Here is an 18,615-nt window from a genome sequence, read left to right as displayed (position 1 = left end):
CTACGCCGGCCGGTGTGGCCGTGCGGTTCTAGGCGCTTCAGTCTGGAACCGCGTGACCGCTACGGTCGCAGGTTCGAATCCTGCCTCTGGTATGGATGTGTATGATGATGTCCTTAGGTTAGTTAGGTTTAAGTAGTTCTAAGTTCTAGGTGACTGATGACCACAGATGTTAAGTCCCATAGTGCTTAGAGCCATTTGAACCATTTGAACAAAGCACTACGAGAAACATTAGGAAAGTCATCCTGCAAGGAGGAAACCGTAAAGCCTCTGTTTTCTCTCACCTTATTGTCCACTTTGTGCACCACACTTTCATTAACGACCGAAGGACGCCCACTCCTTTGTTCATCATGCACATTTATGCGACCATCTTTAAATTCTCTGACCCACTTTCTTACCATTCCATCACTCATAATGTTTTCTCCGTAAACTGCACAGATCTCACGATGCATATCGATCGCTTTTAGGCCTTTAGCACTAAGAAATTTTATAACAGCCCGTACTTCACAGTCGGCGGGAATCACGACTATCGGAGGCGTCTTAAACACTCAGTACACAACGCAAACAAGGAAGAATCAGACTGTAACGGTGTCAGTGCGTAGATTAAGGTACAGGCTTTCATGTAAAAATGAATTTATTGAGATATCTTAGCACGTCCTTTTTTAATTTCAAAACGGTACTTACTTAAAAAACACGCCTCGTAGAACTGAATGAAATTTACTTGAACATTGCCTTTAAGGAACATCGGAGACAATAAATTAAGAACATTAAGCAAGCTTAGTGAAATGAATTAAACAAAGTGACGAAATAGATTCACCAGAATCCGAACAAATCAATCATTTCAGAACCATACGATTTAGTCTGCTCGACATTATAAACGAGGAATGAGGTTTGTACGAGACTCCACTAGCTGCTACCTACTAGTACAAAGCAACAGCTCAGTGTGGCCAGGTAGTGGCGGCTACATGAAATGGTGACCACTCGCCGCGAGTACTAGAAGCGACAAAAATCACCGCGTGTGACACAGCCTTAAAAAGGCGAGCCACGAACCTTTTGGGCGGAGGTGATGATTAATGGTATCTCACTTTTCTAGTCGCGAGATATTGAACGATAGTGACCGATAAACCTAATAACTCCCAATTTCGGAATTCGAATTCGAAAGTTCGCACCCGGTTGCGGGTGAGGAGATCTGCATCTACATCCATACTCCGCGGAGTGTACCCGGAGTACCTATATCGGTTCTCCCTTCTATTCCAGTCTCGTATTGTTCGTGGAAAGAAAGATCGTTGGTATGCCTCTGTGTGGGCTCTAATCTCTCATTTTATCCTCATGGTCTCTACGCGAGATATACGTAGGAGGGAGCAATATACTGCTTGACTCCTCGTTGAAGGTATGTTCTCGAAACTTCAACAAAAGTTAGTCCTTCGATACCTGTGTGTTGTGACAGACTGTAAACGTGAATGGTAGGCAGAGACTTTTCATTGGATCGTGAAGCATGTAACCATCACATTTCTTATATTTTATAACAATTTGCAGCAATCAGACATGGGTGTGGGATGGTTTACAGAGAGGACACGCTTCGTTGCTAATCGTCTTGCCTGCCGTATTTTACGGACTATAAGACGCACTGTTTTCCTTGAAAAATTGCCTCCAAAATTCAGGATCGACTTATACTCGAAATTAATATAAAAATATCCAGTGTTTGATTTAATATTCCCACCAGCCATATAATCGATGCCGCGGCAAACCTATCTCTATCTGGCAGCTTTAGATTGAACTGGCAGCAGCAGTGCACTGATGCGACGAACAGGAGTTGCGGGGATTCATAAGCTCGCTAAGACTGTCCCCCTCCCGCCCCGTCATTAAAAACCCGGAACACTGTCTAGCCTACGATGTACCATTACGGTCAGTGAAAGTGAAAGTGATTTGTGTTATCGGTAACAGTACAATATTTTTGTTAGCAGCTAGTTTCGTAATGGAAAAAAATAAAAGATATTCACTTAGCTTTATCCATTTACAAAAGATATTCATACGATGCGGCCTGTAAATTGGAAGTAATAGCATATGTAGAAGAACAAGGCAACAGAGCAGTTGAGCGGCATTTTGGCCTTCCTCAAACATGGAAAAAAAATGCGCTTGTTGAACTGAAAGAAATAAGGAAGACTAAAAGTGCAAATAGTGGACTGAATGCTAAATGGCCATGATGGTGTATTGAAATGAATTCAAGGACACCGTCGAAACGCTGTTGGAATTAGTACAAAAATGATTCAAATACACGCTTGTAAGTTAGCGCTACAGTGGAGCTTACGAACTTTACGGGTGGAGTTGGTTGGTGCGACAGGTTTATGAAGCGTCATGGGTTTAGCATGTGAACGGAAGAAAAATATCTCAGAAAATTCCACAAGAGTTTGAACAGAAAATATTACCTTTCCACCGCTTTATTATTCAATATGGAAAGAAAACAAGTGTGGAACTAAGCCAAATATCGAATATGAACTAAACTCGTCTGAAATTCAATGTGCCGAGTAACAGAACTATTGCCATGAAAGGTGCTAAAACGGTAAGTGACGCAACTACAGGCCACAGTTCCTCTCAAAAACCGAACGACTTCCTCCTCAGAATAAAATTTTCACTTTGGAGCGGTGTGTGCACTGAAGCGCAATTTACTGGCAGGTTAAAACTGTGTGCCAGACCAGGACACGCGGTACGGACCTTTCACTTTCCTGGGTAAGAGCTCTGTCGACTGAGCTATACAAGTACGACTCACGAGCCCTCCTTAAAGCTTTACTTCCGCCAGTACGCCGTTTCCTCCCTAACTTCACAGAAAGTCTCCGGCGAACTTTGGAAGACTAGCACTCTTGGAACAAAAAATTTTGCTGAGACATGGCTTAGCCATAGCCTGCGGGATGTTTCCAGGATGAAATGTTCACTTTGTAGCGGAGTGTGCCCTGATATGAAACTTCTTAGCAGATTAAACCTATATGCCGGATCGAGACTCGAACTCAGGACCCTTGCCTTACACGGGCAAGTACTCTACCCAGTCTGTCAGGAAGATTCATATCAGCGCACAGTCAGCTGAGAGTGAAAATTTCATTCTGGAAACATACCCCAGACTGTGGCTAAGCCATGTCTCTGCAGTATCCTTTCTTCCAGAAGTGCTAGTCTTGCAAGGTTCGCAGGAGAATTTCTTTGAATTTAGGAGTATAGAAGACGAGGTATTGGAGGAACTAAGGCTCTGAGGACGGGTCGTCAATCGTGCTTCGATAGCTCAGTAGATAGAGGACTTGCGCGCGCAAGCCAAAGGTCCTGAATTGGAGTCTCGGTCCGGCATCCAGGTTTAATCTGCCAGGAAGTGACTTTTTTCTCGTCGCGGACGTGTGACTGGCAACGCTAGGGCATTGTTGAATGTAAAACTGCGCGACAATACCGCTGCTGGAAGAAGAGTGCGCTGCTACGGAATATCCAGAAAACCAGGGTTACTTAAGGGGTACGATTTCCTACGCCATATTACCACCGACTGTAGTATCCCTTACAAGTTATTAGTTAACTGCAGGTTTTGTTTGACGGAAGAGGCGGATTTGGCGACATTTAATCACGGCTGTTAACCCGCGTTACTTTCCGTGGAAACTTGGGTCTCAAGCCCGGGGTCCCGGGTTCGATTCCCGGCGGGGCCAGGGATTTTCTCTGCCTCGTGATGACTGGGTGTTGTGTGATGTCCTTAGGTTATTTAGGTTTAAGTAGTTCTAAGTTCTAGAGGACTGATGACCATAGATGTTAAGTCCCATAGTGCTCAGAGCCATTTGAACCATTTTTGAAACTTGGGTCTTATTTTAGTTTCTCTCACAAGCCTCATAGCTTTTCTAGTGCAGAGATTGTTTCTTGTAATTCTTGCGAATGCAGTTTAAGTGCTACACAGCATTTGCCATTTATATTGGGGTAGTAAGCCTGTCTCTGGGGTCGACGTGAAGCTGGCGACTCCTAACTTCTCCTGTATACATGTGTGAATCGCATCGCATCAGGCGATAAAGTTACTACTTCTCGATGCGACATGCACTTAATAGCCGTCACAGTAATCACTCTTGTTCAAAATTGGATGCTTTGACACTTTAGATTCATTTAGAGTCAACAGGTTCAATGCAAGAATGCATATTCCATATAATTTCAAACATAACCATAACTTTAGCAGTAAAACTTGAGGATTGAAATCACACTAATTTTTTATCTCTGTACTAGATAAAGCAAGCAGCGCCAACAATTATGCAGGACACCCCCTATACCACAGGTAGGAGTGACTTCTCGACCTTTGGCAGCGATCGAATCATATCGAGACCGGACCGCTGTGTGTTTGCGAGTTAACAGATCGGCATGTAGAGCTAGTTTTAAATTCTGAAAGTGAACAAGTGACATCTTAATAGTCATTGAAGATGTCCCCAGCATTAGGGGACGAAACGTTACTTAACAACGCACAACCAGGGCGGCGCAGTGCCGCAAGTCGGTTTCTGTGAAAACGGTGAATGGCCGAAAGAAACGAGTTGTGCGACGGTAAAAGCCATACATAAATCCGGAAGTGCAAGCTGAGAGTAATCCAGAACGTGAAAGCCAGGGATCATTAACAATGTTGAAACAAAGCCACAACAGGACACTAAGAGAGAAACCAAGAGCAAGCGCTTAATTGTGTGTGAAATTAACGTCGACGATCAGAAAGTTTCGGAAACGTCAACACAATTGGGCGCGGAAAACGCGCACACTTTCCTTCTAGCGCGCACCTCCCGAAGGCCTGACGTAAAGCCCAGGCCGCCCGTGGTGCGGAAGGGAAACCAAACAACTCTGGACGGTCCACGCTGGTACATCCATCTCGCTTTCGATATCCGAATCGGGCGAGGATACTAAACGTCACGCACTTAACTAGACTTCTGTCTAATACTTGTTAAACAGAAACGAATTAGTATATAAATCACGATAGTGAAAGCATGGATTGTATCTCCTGGCTATTGACAGAGGTGTCAGCATGGTCTTTAACAGTTACAGACATAACTGCAAAATACTTTCGGGCTATGGGAGAACAGAAGTTGTTGTCACGTTGACTGGAAAATCTCGGTGTCGTATGACATGTTTGGTTTATAACTGTTCTAGTTTCGTGGGAGTTGGATTGCCGGCTGTAGACAGTTCTTGAACTAGTTTTGAACTGAGACAGCCATTTTTATGTCTTAATGGTGTCATTGTATTAATTATAGAGTGATAATGCCGATCCCGCATCATACTGTTGCTTTTCTGTAGGAGACACATTATAACAAGCAGACGTGGAACTTAAAGAATCTTTATTATCAACGTTTTATTGAAGGCAAAAAACGACGCATCACTAAGGAGCCGGCCGGGGTGGCCAAGCGGTTCTAGGCGCTTCAGTCTGGAAACGCGCGACCGCTACGGTCGCAGATTCGAATCCTGCCTCGGGCATGGATGTGTGTGACGTCCTTTAGGTTAGTTAGGTTTAGGTAGTTTTAAGTTCTAGGGGACTGATGACCTTAGGAGTTAAGTCCCATAGTGCTCAGAGCCATTTGAGCCATTTGAACCACTAAGGGATTATCAGATGGGACGGAATTCGGTAAATGTGAAGTACAATTTCAGAGAAACTGGATGTTTTATTCAAGAGAAAGAGTTCACAGATTGAGCAAATCAATTAGGCATTGGTCAAGCTATGGATCTTATCCTATCAGTTATTGGCTTGCGATTAATTAACAGATTTGTTGGATGTGCTCCTGAGGCATAACGTGCCAAATTCGGTCCAACTGACGTGTCGGATCGTCAAAATCCCAAGCTGGTTGGAGGTCACTGCACATAACGCTTCAAAAGATCTCACTTGCGGAGAGATCTGGTAACCTTGCCGGCAAAGGTGAGACTTGGGAAGCACGAAAATAGCCAATAGTTCGCCGTTTGCGGGCGGGCATTATCTTGCTGAAATGTAAGCCCCAGATGGTTTGTATGAAGGACAACAAAATGGAGCGTACACTGTCGTCGACGTATCGCTGTTCTGGAAGGATGCCGCGGGTGACAACCGAAAGGGGCCTTCTGTGAGATGAAATGGCACTCCGAACCACCATTCCTGGTCATCGGGCCTTACAGCGGGCGCCAGCCAGGTTGGTATCCCGCCACTGTCCGGGGCATCTCTAGACACGTCATCGCTGGTCATCAGGACTGAATTCGAAGCGAGACTCACCACTGAAGACAATTCTATTCCAGTCAATGAATTTCCAGGCCAAAAGTGCCTGAAACCATTTGTAACGGAACTGAAATGATGGTGGGCTGACAGTAATTTGGAGCCCACGCGTCGGAAACGGGCGCGCTTGTGTGAGACTGCCAGGGAGTGCACCCTGATGCCATCTATTGGCGAAACTGGGAATTAGCGCTACCTGTCAGACAATGCACTAAGCTCTCGGAGTCAAATGTATTATTTTTCTTGGTAATTATAAGTTATTACTGTATAATTTAATGTTGTGAAGCGCTAGTAGTAAATTATTATGACTGGTATGAACTCCAGGGTAGTAAATATAAATATTCTTAAATACTAAATGATTTTGGTAAAAAGGTGGTAGGAGAACGCCCCCACTCTTGGTGATACGAGCATAGCTAGGGGTAGCTGGAGACACAGGGACTGAACAATGGAATGGCCTGGGGAGTGTTGACGTGATCAGACGTGCGTAACTGTGATCACGCAAAAGTGATTGTGCAACAGAGAAGAGGCGAATATCGTCGCCGTTTTTGGAGTAAAACGCGACGAATGGTTGTTGAAGCCGCCTCTATGCCACTGGGGCTGATTGTAAGAGTTCCTGCGCCCAGATTTTATGGCGGACGTGCAGTAGCTTATACGAGTGCTACAGCTCGTAGTTCCAGCCGCCATTAAGGGCATGAGGCGTGAAGAGCTGCGTTAGCCACATGCGTCTCACCACCAGCACCGACACGTCTACCCAAGGCAAGACTGCTTGCAATTGTTAAGTCGAACTTTGTATACATGTAAAAGGAGAATACCAGTTTTCTTTTATGCAAGTGCAGAGGACATAATATAGTAATGAGTAAAATTACGACGCATGTTGTTCATTGTAAAGTGTAGTAACCTCAAACATAGTATAGTGAAATCAGACTGAGGCCACCATCGCTTCTTTCATTTACAATTCTTTTGGTTGTAGAATACTTTAGCGTATAAGAATGTTGAAAAGAGCAATGGTCACACAAGAATGAGTCGCCCATTTATAGTTCCTTAAATTTTTCTGAGTAACCTTTCAAGTAAAGTCACTTAACTAATTCTGTATCAGTTGTCCAAAGAGTAATATCCAAAATCATTAAATAAGTCGAAGGATAGAATTTTGTTAACCTAAGTTGCATAAACTGTCTTGGTAGTAATTACCAAGCCAACTCACAGAAATTGAGAGTATTTGCTTTGTAGAATCATCTAGAATGATCAGAAATAGTAATATTCAGAATTAAGTTTAAATTCAACTCAAGCCATTTCACTTTGAAACGAGCCAAAAATTGATTTATTCTTTTGCTCCTTCAGAGCTGGCGACCGTAGTTATAAGAATTTTCAGGTGGATTCGACGGTAAGTCTGCTGCTCTCGTCGTGCTGATAGGATTATCCACTGCTGCTAGCAGTGGTGATTGGATACATAAGCTCACTACCAAGTTAAGTGGGTCAGGTAGGCAGTGTTACCGTGTGAACTGTAGGGCACTGTAGGCCGTGGATCGAACCCGTTCAATCATCACAGCTCTTAGGGAAATAGTCCGGTTAGGAGTGTACTAATCATTAGGTAAATATTGGCGAGTAACGGTCAAAAATGTATACGCAAGTATTTAGCAAGGTCCACGTAGCACCTAGTTAATGTGATGCAATGGCGAGGGTAGGAGTGGAGTAAAAGTGAGCTGAGCTTGTGGCAGCTGTGCTGTATTCAAATATTAACAACGTGAATTCACTACTACCTCTTACCATTAGGACTGAGCTATTTACAGTTAAAATACGTAGCAGTAAGCGCAAAGGCGTGACAGCTACAAGTCCGTATTGGTTTTATACATACGGAATTAGGAAGCGGGTCATTCCGTCAGTGGAGGGGGTTAAAACAACCGAGTCAGTTGAGAACATACCCCATTTACTGATGGAAAGATTCGGCGGTTCGGTCGCACATTGCAAAAGGGCTTGTCCGTGCACAGAGGTCAACGGTAGTCGGTGCAAGAGGCGTGAGCTCAGCCCCCTTCCTGTGATCCTGATGGTCACTGAAGCGCAAGTTGCAAGTCGGATAGATCATAATGATGAACCCAAGAGTCTCAGTACTTCTCTGACGATCGTTCGGTTCTCACGTTCTGTCATCTCTCTAGCTCGACCACTTCCTTGTGGACGTTGTGTTCGGCCATGGTTCACACATTCCTGCCAACATCGTCGAATAGTGGAAACGCTCCTGTTCAGATGTCGAGCGATTCGGCGATTATTCAGTCTGGCTTCTATGAGCCCAGCTACTCGTCCTCACACAAAGGCTGATATCTGCGTGTATTGTTCACGCACCTGTCTGCAAGACACAGTAACTGTCCAAGTGAGTACACGGAATGAAATTCGCTAAGACGTTATGCCCTGGTGATCACGTGACCCATGTTTACTAACGTTGCCAGCTGCGTGTATACAGGGTGGTCAGAAACTTGTAAGGGTGTTGCACGGTTCGTTGTGCTGAGAAACACTTCTGAAGAAAGATATTCGTTGCGCCGTTTCCGATTTAATTAGCACTGACGTTAGCCAATCATGTCGTTGTGGCGCGTGCTTTTTTGCGGAAGAGATAAATTTAGACTAGGTGAGCAAAAGCTGTGTTTGTTCAGTCTGAGGAAACAGAACGAAGGATTCGATTGGCAATACTGTATCTGCCAGTCTGCTTGAATTTGGCGGGCGACGATCTGACTGAGTACATTCAATGCTAAATCGGAAACGGTGCAAGGTACAGAATTTTTTTATTAACAATTATTTTTCAGCACAACCTTCCCTGCACCACTCTTACAAGCTCTCAAGAATGTTTGTGACCACGCTATATGGAAGGGTACGGTACAGTGCTGTTCAGGAAACTGCAGCTCAGCGCGTTCCTTTGGACTCATCCGTAGAGGAGACAAGGCTTTATCATTCTCGAGCACGCAATCGCGATCAGTAACGAAGAAGAAGGAGAAAAAAGAGTAACACAGTGCGTGAAACACAAGGCGTACGGCGACTCTCGCCACCTCGCATTCTGTGCAAGAGCAGCTTTCTTTGCGTTAGTTACGCGGACCATGTAATTTAGTCCCCCAGACAGGTGTTCGGCAGAGCAATCACATGCAACGGGGGCAAGCGATTGTAAATCACCGTGGGGCACAATGTGACCGCCGAACTGTGTGGTTGCGCTTGCAAATCGCGACCCGGGGCCCATTGTCTACCCATAATACACCCCACACGACTCCCCACCACATCTCCGTGTCTTTCATTTGCTTCTCCTAACCGGTTCTCCCGATCCATGGCGTCTTTTTTGCCGAAATCCTTACGTATTGAGGGCTGTATGGTACCTACTAGCAGAGACTGGCGGTATCTACCCGCTTTTTCTCTCCAGGGGAGTTATTTGTTCCAGTGTGCCTTGTAGAATTTGCTTTGTGCAACAAGCAGCGATACTTCTCTGAAGCTTCCTTTCGGAATATACTGCTGGATTAGCTCCATACTTAAGAATCATATACAACCGTTCGCTCGACGAAAGATCCGTACCTTTAGACTGGAAAGTTGCACAGGTCACACCAATATTCAAGAAAGGTAGTGGGAGTAATCCACTAAATTGCAGGCCCATATCGTTAACGGCGATATGCAGCAGGACTTTAGAACATACACTCCTGGAAATGGAAAAAAGAACACATTGACACCGGTGTGTCAGACCCACCATACTTGCTCCGGACACTGCGAGAGGGCTGTACAAGCAATGATCACACGCACGGCACAGCGAACACACCAGGAACCGCGGTGTTGGCCGTAGAATGGCGCTAGCTGCGCAGCATTTGTGCACCGCCGCCGTCAGTGTCAGCCAGTTTGCCGTGGCATACGGAGCTCCATCGCAGTCTTTAACACTGGTAGCATGCCGCGACAGCGTGGACGTGAACCGTATGTGCAGTTGACGGACTTTGAGCGAGGGCGTATAGTGGGCATACGGGAGGCCGGGTGGACGTACCGCCGAATTGCTCAACACGTGGGGCGTGAGGTCTCCACAGTACATCGATGTTGTCGCCAGTGGTCGGCGGAAGGTGCACGTGCCCGTCGACCTGGGACCGGACCGCAGCGACGCACGGATGCACGCCAAGACCGCAGGATCCTACGCAGTGCCGTAGGGGACCGCACCGCCACTTCCCAGCAAATTAGGGACACTGTTGCTCCTGGGGTATCGGCGAGGACCATTCGCAACCGTCTCCATGAAGCTGGGCTACGGTCCCGCACACCGTTAGGCCGTCTTCCGCTCACGCCCCAACATCGTGCAGCCCGCCTCCAGCGGTGTCGCGACAGGCGTGAATGGAGGGACGAATGGAGACGTGTCGTCTTCAGCGATGAGAGTCGCTTCTGCCTTGGTGCCAATGATGGTCGTATGCGTGTTTGGCGCCGTGCAGGTGAGCGCCACAATCAGGACTGCATACGTCCGAGGCACACAGGGCCAACACCCGGCATCATGGTGTGGGGAGCGATCTCCTACTGGCCGTACACCACTGGTGATCGTCGAGGGGACACTGAATAGTGCACGGTACATCCAAACCGTCATCGAACCCATCGTTCTACCATTCCTAGACCGGCAAGGGAACCTGCTGTTCCAACAGGACAATGCACGTCCGCATGTATCCCGTGCCACCCAACGTGCTCTAGAAGGTGTAAGTCAACTACCCTGGCCAGCAAGATCTCCGGATCTGTCCCCCACTGAGCATGTTTGGGACTGGATGAAGCGTCGTCTCACGCGGTCTGCACGTCCAGCACGAACGCTGGTCCACCTGAGGCGCCAGGTGGAAATGGCATGGCAAGCCGTTCCACAGGACTACATCCAGCATCCCTACGATCGTCTCCATGGGAGAATAGCAGCCTGCATTGCTGCGAAAGGTGGATATACACTGTACTAGTGCCGACATTGTGCATGCTCTGTTGCCTGTGTCTATGTGCCTGTGGTTCTGTCAGTGTGATCATGTGATGTATCTGACCCGAGGAATGTGTCAATAAAGTTTCCCCTTCCTGGGACAATGAATTCACGGTGTTCTTATTTCAATTTCCAGGAGTGTATATTGTGTTCGAACAGTATGAATTATCTCGAAGAAAACGGTCTATTGACACACACCCAACACGGGTTTAGAAAACATCGTTCTTCTGGCGTTCCATAAGGTGGTGTTATAAGCCCTTTGCTGTTCCTTACCTACATAAACGATTTTGGAGACAATCTGAGCACCCTTCTTCGGTTGTTTGCAGATGACGCTGTCGTTTATCGACTAATAAAGTCATCAGAAGATCAAAACAAACTGAAAAACGATTTAGAAAAGATATCTGAATGGTTCGAAAAGTGGCAGTTGACCTTAAATAACGAAAAGTGTGAGGTCATCCACATGAGTGCTAAAAGGGACTCGTTAAACTTCGGTTATACGATAAATCAGTCTAATCTAAAAGCCGTAAATTTAACTAAATACAGTACCTACGAACAACTTAAATTGGAAGGAACACATAGAAAATGTTGTGGAAAAGGCTAACCAAAGACTGCGTTTTATTGGCAGGACACTTAGAAAATCTAACGGACCTACTAAGGAGACTGCCTACACTACGCTTGTCCGTCCTCTTTTAGAATACTGCTGCGCGGTGTGGGATCCTTAGCAGATAGGACTGACGGAGTACATCGAAAAAGTTCAAAGAAGGGCAGCACGTTCTGTATTATGGCTAAATATGGGGGAGAGTGTCACAGAAGTTATACAGGATTTGGGCTGGAAATCATTAAAAAAAAGGCGTTTCTCGTTGCGACGGAATCTTCTCACAAAATTCCAATCACCAACTTTCTCCTCCGAATGCGAAAATATTTTGTTGACACCGACCTACATAGGGAGGAACGATCACCACGATAAAATAAGGGAAATCAGAGCTCGTACGGAAAGATATAGGTGTTCATTCTTTCCGCGCGCTATACAAGATTGGAATAATAGAGAATTGTGAAGGTGGTTCGATGAACCCTCTGCCAGGCACTTGAATGTGATTTGCAGAGTATCCATGTAGATGTAGACGACGCATCACTAGGATCGTGTTTCGAATTGCTGGAAGATACGAAGATGATCAACGATTGGTATAGAGACTGACCCTCAGCATATGAAAAAGTACAGTGAATTGACAAAAGCACCTGATTTTGCTTGAGTACATCTATATACATAATCCGCCTGCATGGCGAAAGTCAGCCTTTACCATTATTTGTCATTTCCTTTCCTGTTCCACTCGCAGGGCGAGGGAGAAACGAGTGTCTGTATACCTTCATATGAGCCCTTATTTCTCGTCTTATCTTCGAGGTCCTTTCGTGAAACGTATGTTAGTGGCAGTAGAATCGTCTTGCAGTTAGTTTCACGTGCCGGTTCTCTAATTTTTTTCGGAAGCATTCCTCGAAAAAAACGTCGTCTCCCGGCCAGGGATCCTCATTTGAGTTCCGAAACATCTGCGTAACACTTGCATCTTGTTCGAACCTACCGGTAACAAATCCAGCTGCCCGCCGTTGAATTTCTTAGATGTCGTCCTTTAACCCAAGCTAGTGCGGATCCCAAACACTCGAGCAGTACTCAAGAATACGCAGTACATTCAGTCTCCTTTACAGTATGGTTCAAATGGCTCTGGGCACTATGGGACTTAACTTCTAAGGTCAGCAGTCCCCTAGAACTTAGAATTACTTAAACCTAACTAACCTAAGGACATCACACACATCCATGCCCGAGGCAGGATTCGAACCTGCGACCGTATCGGTCGCGCGGTTCCAGACTGTAGCACCTAGAACCGCTCGGCCACCTCGGCCGGCCGTGTCCTTTACATATGAACCACACTTTCCTAAAATCCTCCCAATCATCCAAAATTGCCTACTGACATTGCAGCGTTGCCACAATCCGCGCTGCAGTCGGTATGTAAACTCTCCGTTCGTTGCAAAACCCTGGCGCATTTGTTACTCTGATATCTTTCGAACTCATCGGGTTTATGGAGTCACGCGCCTCACAATCTTTGTGTACATGTTCAGTGTTGAGTTGCCAGGTTTCCTATAGGACTTTCGAGCCCCTGATTAATTATTATTGTTTCTTTCTAAAGCAGAACTTTGCCGTGACTGCTACTGACGTCGATTGAAACAACAAGCTAATTGTTAGTATCACAATTTATTTTACTTACAGGAAGCGTATCAGAGGTCTAAACCTCCACCTCTAGTTGGATTTATGGGAATTAGTAAGACACACATGTGTTGTATTTACGACTTTGGGGTAGTCTGCGGCACTGTTCAGTGCTGAAGACAATATCAGAACACTATTTTAGTACACGACTCACGGTTTTCTGGAGGCCTTTGACAGCAAAGGTCAACAAAAATATAAATGTAAACGTAAACAGTATCTCCAAGGTGACTGGCTCCTTTTTCTGTCGTATTACATCACATACATCATCACATGCACTCCAGAAAAACTTAAGCAAGCAAAGACGGTGGAATCTGTAAGTGCAAGAAAACATAATAACGTTGACAAAATGGACAAAAGTTGAACACTATACTGGAAAAAGACCAAAAGCATTGTGGAGATCGTTGACCGCAAAGAAGAATAGGAATATAAATGCAGATATCTCCAGTAGTCACAGACTCTCAGGCATAAAGTATACTATGTTTACTTTTATGTAAGAAAGATGGTGTATTAGAAACATTAAGTGAAAGGAAACATACGCAAAAAGTAGTCATTTTACCAACAGTGGCAAATTTATTTAACAATTTAACTTATTACTGTTACGTCACTTTGTTAATGTGAAGGAAACGATGGAAGTTAGGTAGATCAAATTGTTTTAGCTCTTTTATGAGTTTGATTGGCTGTGTTACAGACAGAAAACTTACTATTCAAAACTAGGTCATGCGTTACGGTGAACATCTTCTGGTTTATCACATTCCCTGTATTATCCTAGCTGTCTTGCTACTTATTTACTTTCTGTTCCAAGACTAGATTATTAGGCTGTTCCAATCTCAGTTTTCCTGCCACCTCTTCATTGGTGGAAAAACATCTCTTCTGCCGGTAGAATGGTTTGTAATGGAAAGTTTCGAAATTATGTTGTCCTTCATTCTAAATGTATTTTATCAAATTTCTCTTGCTCTGGGAAATTCTGTTATTCAGTGAAAATATATTGAACTGCAGCGGTATATCTTCATTGCGTCTTCTAGGGAATATCATTGCATTGATCTGTCGTATCGCTTTTCAGACGGTTTTATTCTATTTCGATAATCAAATGTGTATGAATTTCTCAGGGACCAAACTGCTAAGATCATCGCTCCCTAGACTTACACACAACATAAACTAACTTATGCCAAGAACAACACACACACCCACGCCAGAGGGAGGACTCGAACCTCCGGCGGGAGGGGCCATTTCGATAATCGTCCTACTCGCCCACATCTCGCTCTCATTCATCAGTGTTGGCACACCCATTTTCCTGTAAAATTTTAGTCTAATCTCATCTCTCACCTTACCGTTCAACGTCCGCAGAATTGTTCCACACATATTCTGAAATCGATGAATCTTTTTCTTCACTTTGTCATCATTGTTGAAAACTAAATCGTAGCGAATATAAATGAAGCGTGGAATTTGTTTTATTTGTTGATTGTCTGTTATTATCTTGGCTCTAATTGAGTATTTTCCTAGCCACGCCATAACTTTAATTTCTGTCCTAGATATCTGAAAATTATAACTTTTACAAACGATATTTAGAATTCGTAATTATTCCTGAATATTGTGTTCATTGTCCTTTAAGATGAATTGATCATCTGACTGACATTCTCTTTATAGTAAGCTGTTATCATTATCACTGTACAGTGAGCTATTTGGTTGCAATCAAAGAGGGGCCTTCTGAGACGCAAGAATCAGGCGATAACCTGGCGCCCAACAAAGTTTCAACAGGCCATGCACTACGAGGACTCACTTAAAAAGACCAAGTGGAGTACTTGTACCAGCAGGAACTGGAGACACCAAACCAAATGAGTGAAAGGCTCCTTCTTCAGAATATAGTTACTTAAGCACACGCTGAAAGTTTCAGTGTTAAAGAGCAAAAAGTGTAACCCCAGTGTTTGTGAACGTGTAATGAGTTGGTTCTCAGTCTTTCTACAGGAACAGACGATGAGTTCGTTTGAGCCAAGGGTAATTCTTTATTCTGAGATGACACTCTTTATTTATTTTTGTTTCACTTTGGGCTGCTTTTGGCTGGGAGGTGTATATTTGAACCCTGAACTTGCATTCGTACTGAGAAATAAAACCCATAAAAATATCTGTAGGGTTATTGTTAAATTGTCACATTCTCATTATTCTTCTTGCTCAGTTTGGCCCTGTAAGTGCTGGAGTATATCCTCTACTTGCTGTATACCCTCTAAGTTTTGTACTCCTTGATATATTGCTCGTATCGCCCTTGCAATTGCATTAGGTGGGTAAAGATATTTGTGTCTCGGAAAATTAAGATTTATCGATGGTCATTTTAACAAGTGCGTTGTTTTTCATTCTGTTGTTGATATAGATATTTCATAGTTTGCTGTCAATTGTATCAGTCTTTCCTATAATGAATCTAGTTCTTACATCTATTTGTAACATTCTTCTTTCCGTGCTACGAGTTTTTAGCGTACGAGTCTTTAATGTCATCCAAAGTGATTGAGAATATGTTGCAAAAATTGAGGAGCATAAGATCCGATAATGACAGCATATCTCTGTCGAAACCGTTCATCCAATAGACTGATTTTTTAGCGTCCTTGGCTTTTGAAGTTTTCTTCAGTTACCGTACGTAGCATATCGTCCTCAGACTGACCATGTCAGGAATGTATAAATTTTAAAAGTCCTACTCTTTTCCTTGTTATCGTCATTAATTCCGTAATGGCTTGTCTGTAGGTCAAGGTAGAATCAAATATTAGTCCAAGATGTTTTACGGTGTTTTTGGTGTTATTTGCTTTCTGCTTAGTGCAGTACGCAGATCTTCTGTATTTTGTCTTGTACTTTATGCTGAAAAATTATAAGCTGGCTCTTTTCAGCTTTGGGACCTTTTCTCCATTTAGCTAGCCAAGGTTCCAAAAGTTTAATATACTGTGAGGTACTTGACGCCAATAAGCTGCGTAATCTGCTTAGAAAGTAAAATCTTCGTTCCTTTTAGTGGTAATGGAATATCTGCAGTATATACGGAGTATAACATAGTTGCTCCTTACGGAACTCCTGCCTTAGGAAGGAATAGCGTAGATATGCTGTCATTTACGTAAATCATAGCTGGCCTCTCATCTAAGCAGTTTGCTATTAGTTTGGCTAGTTTACTTGAAAAGTCCATCTTTATTAATTGTAATATAATCCAGAGTGCCACACTAGATCGAATCCCCCAACTGATTCATTTATACCTAATGTCTTCCTAACTAACATCCTTAGTCTTCCTAATTAATACACTCAACATACTTAATAATCTGTTTTGCACATCGTAGCCTCTGTCTGCACATATTATTTTTGGTTTCTACTGTACCTTTCAGCGCCACCCAACTCTATTCATGGATGCCGTAGCAGAAATCCCACTAACCCGTCACTTCTACTGACGAGAGTCTTCTATAGACTTCTTTCTTCGCTTATTCTTTTTAGGATGACTTAGTTCGTTTTCACCTGTCCACTGAATTTTTAACGTGCTCCGATAGCACCTTATTTCAAATGTTACCAGTTGCCATTCTCCGGATTTCAATGGTCCCGGTTTCATTTCCACGCTGCTCTATAGAACGAAAGTATGCTCTCAGTAAGTCCAACTTCGTATTCATATCAGCATCTGATACCAGTACTATTCTCCTGTGGCATCTTACTCGCGTCGAGACCATACTGTGTATCCTTTCTTCTTAAAGTGGAGAATTTTTTCATTCGTTACAGTGTTTTGACATCCTAATATGATGTTAAGCAAGTATGGAATTCTAATTTCTACAAATACATCATCGTTAATATAGAATCAAGCAAAGTAAAAACTTGCGCAAAAAGAAGGTATATGTTCCTAAAGAACAAATCGTAGCAAAATCTTTCCCCAGTAAATGTCCTGATTTCTGTTGTTGTCATATTTCATTACTCTTTGAAGCACATAATCAGCTATAGAATATTTATAGATTTACTCAGCATTCCCTTCCCAACTACTTAAGGTAACTATTGGTTCATAAATACTGTCACGTAAACGGTTAATCAGTAAAGGTCGCCGTCGAGTTTGTTTACTTGTTTGCTGCCCAAACAAGCCTGACGTTTACGGAGTGAGTAAGTGCGTCACCGAGGCAGAGGATCCGCGCAAGCACGTAGCACTGCGAGCAGCTCCACGCCATCGCTGCACAAACACCGCAGCTGTGACTAACCACTGGAGTTTGCGATAAGGGCCTGAAGCTCTCTAGAGGGGTGGTCCCTGCGGTACTTCTACAGCGGGAGGGGCGTGCCCGCGGCGAAGCCCACGGAGGGGGCGCTGTAATGGTTCTCAGTCCAGCACAGAGATGGCACCAATGAGGCCAAAATTCTGTGACTCGCGAGCATCACTGTGTAGATGGTGTACCCTTAAGCTTGAAACATAAACTACTTCCTTGTTTGTGGCGATAGTGTGAACGAACTCGTGTTTGTATAGGGCGTTAGGAATTTCCCGTTAAAAATTCTTAATACTCGTAGAGTGGAGTGAGTACATCATATTTTGAATAGGAATCCGTGTCCGGAAACGTACTGTTCCCGTGCCACAACCGTTTGAAAAGTTGTTTGCTAGATAGGTATTCAACAAGTTAGTCATGGTGGCGAGTGGGACGTCGGATCGCTCGATGTCATTTGACGTCTACCATACCTCTTGTACTGGTTCAAATGGCTCTCAGCACTATGGGACTTAACTGCTGAGGTCATCAGTCCCCTATAACGTAGAACTACTTAAACCTAACTAACCTAAAGGACATTACACACATCCATGCCCGAGGCAGGATTCGAACCTGCGACCATAGCGGTCGCGCGGTTCCAGACTATAGCGCCTAGAACCGCTCGGCCACTCCGGCTGGCCCTACCTTTTGTAACGTAGCAAATTATTACGAATTGTCGTCTTACATGGAAAGCGTAGCTTGCCGTGAAGCCGGGAGGAGCGCAGATTTTGGTTCTCACCTTGGCACAGCCGACACTGGCTACAGGGCCGAGCGATCCGTATACTTGACTAACGCTCTGTCCAATACTTACCCTTCATTTCTCTGAATCTGAGTAAGTACTATTAAATATTAGTCGATCTTGTTCATATCTAGTATACCAAATTCTGTGGATAACATAACCATACTCTTAAAATTTTAACTCAATAACTTCAATAATTTCGGAGTTATAAATTTTTACCTAGAACACATACTAACCGTGCTGGCATTGTGA

The sequence above is a fragment of the Schistocerca cancellata genome, chromosome 7 (assembly GCF_023864275.1).
Source record: "Schistocerca cancellata isolate TAMUIC-IGC-003103 chromosome 7, iqSchCanc2.1, whole genome shotgun sequence".
Taxonomy (NCBI): Eukaryota; Metazoa; Arthropoda; class Insecta; order Orthoptera; family Acrididae; genus Schistocerca; species Schistocerca cancellata.
The sequence above is the reverse complement of the archived record's forward strand: the minus strand, read 5'-3'. Positions refer to the sequence as shown.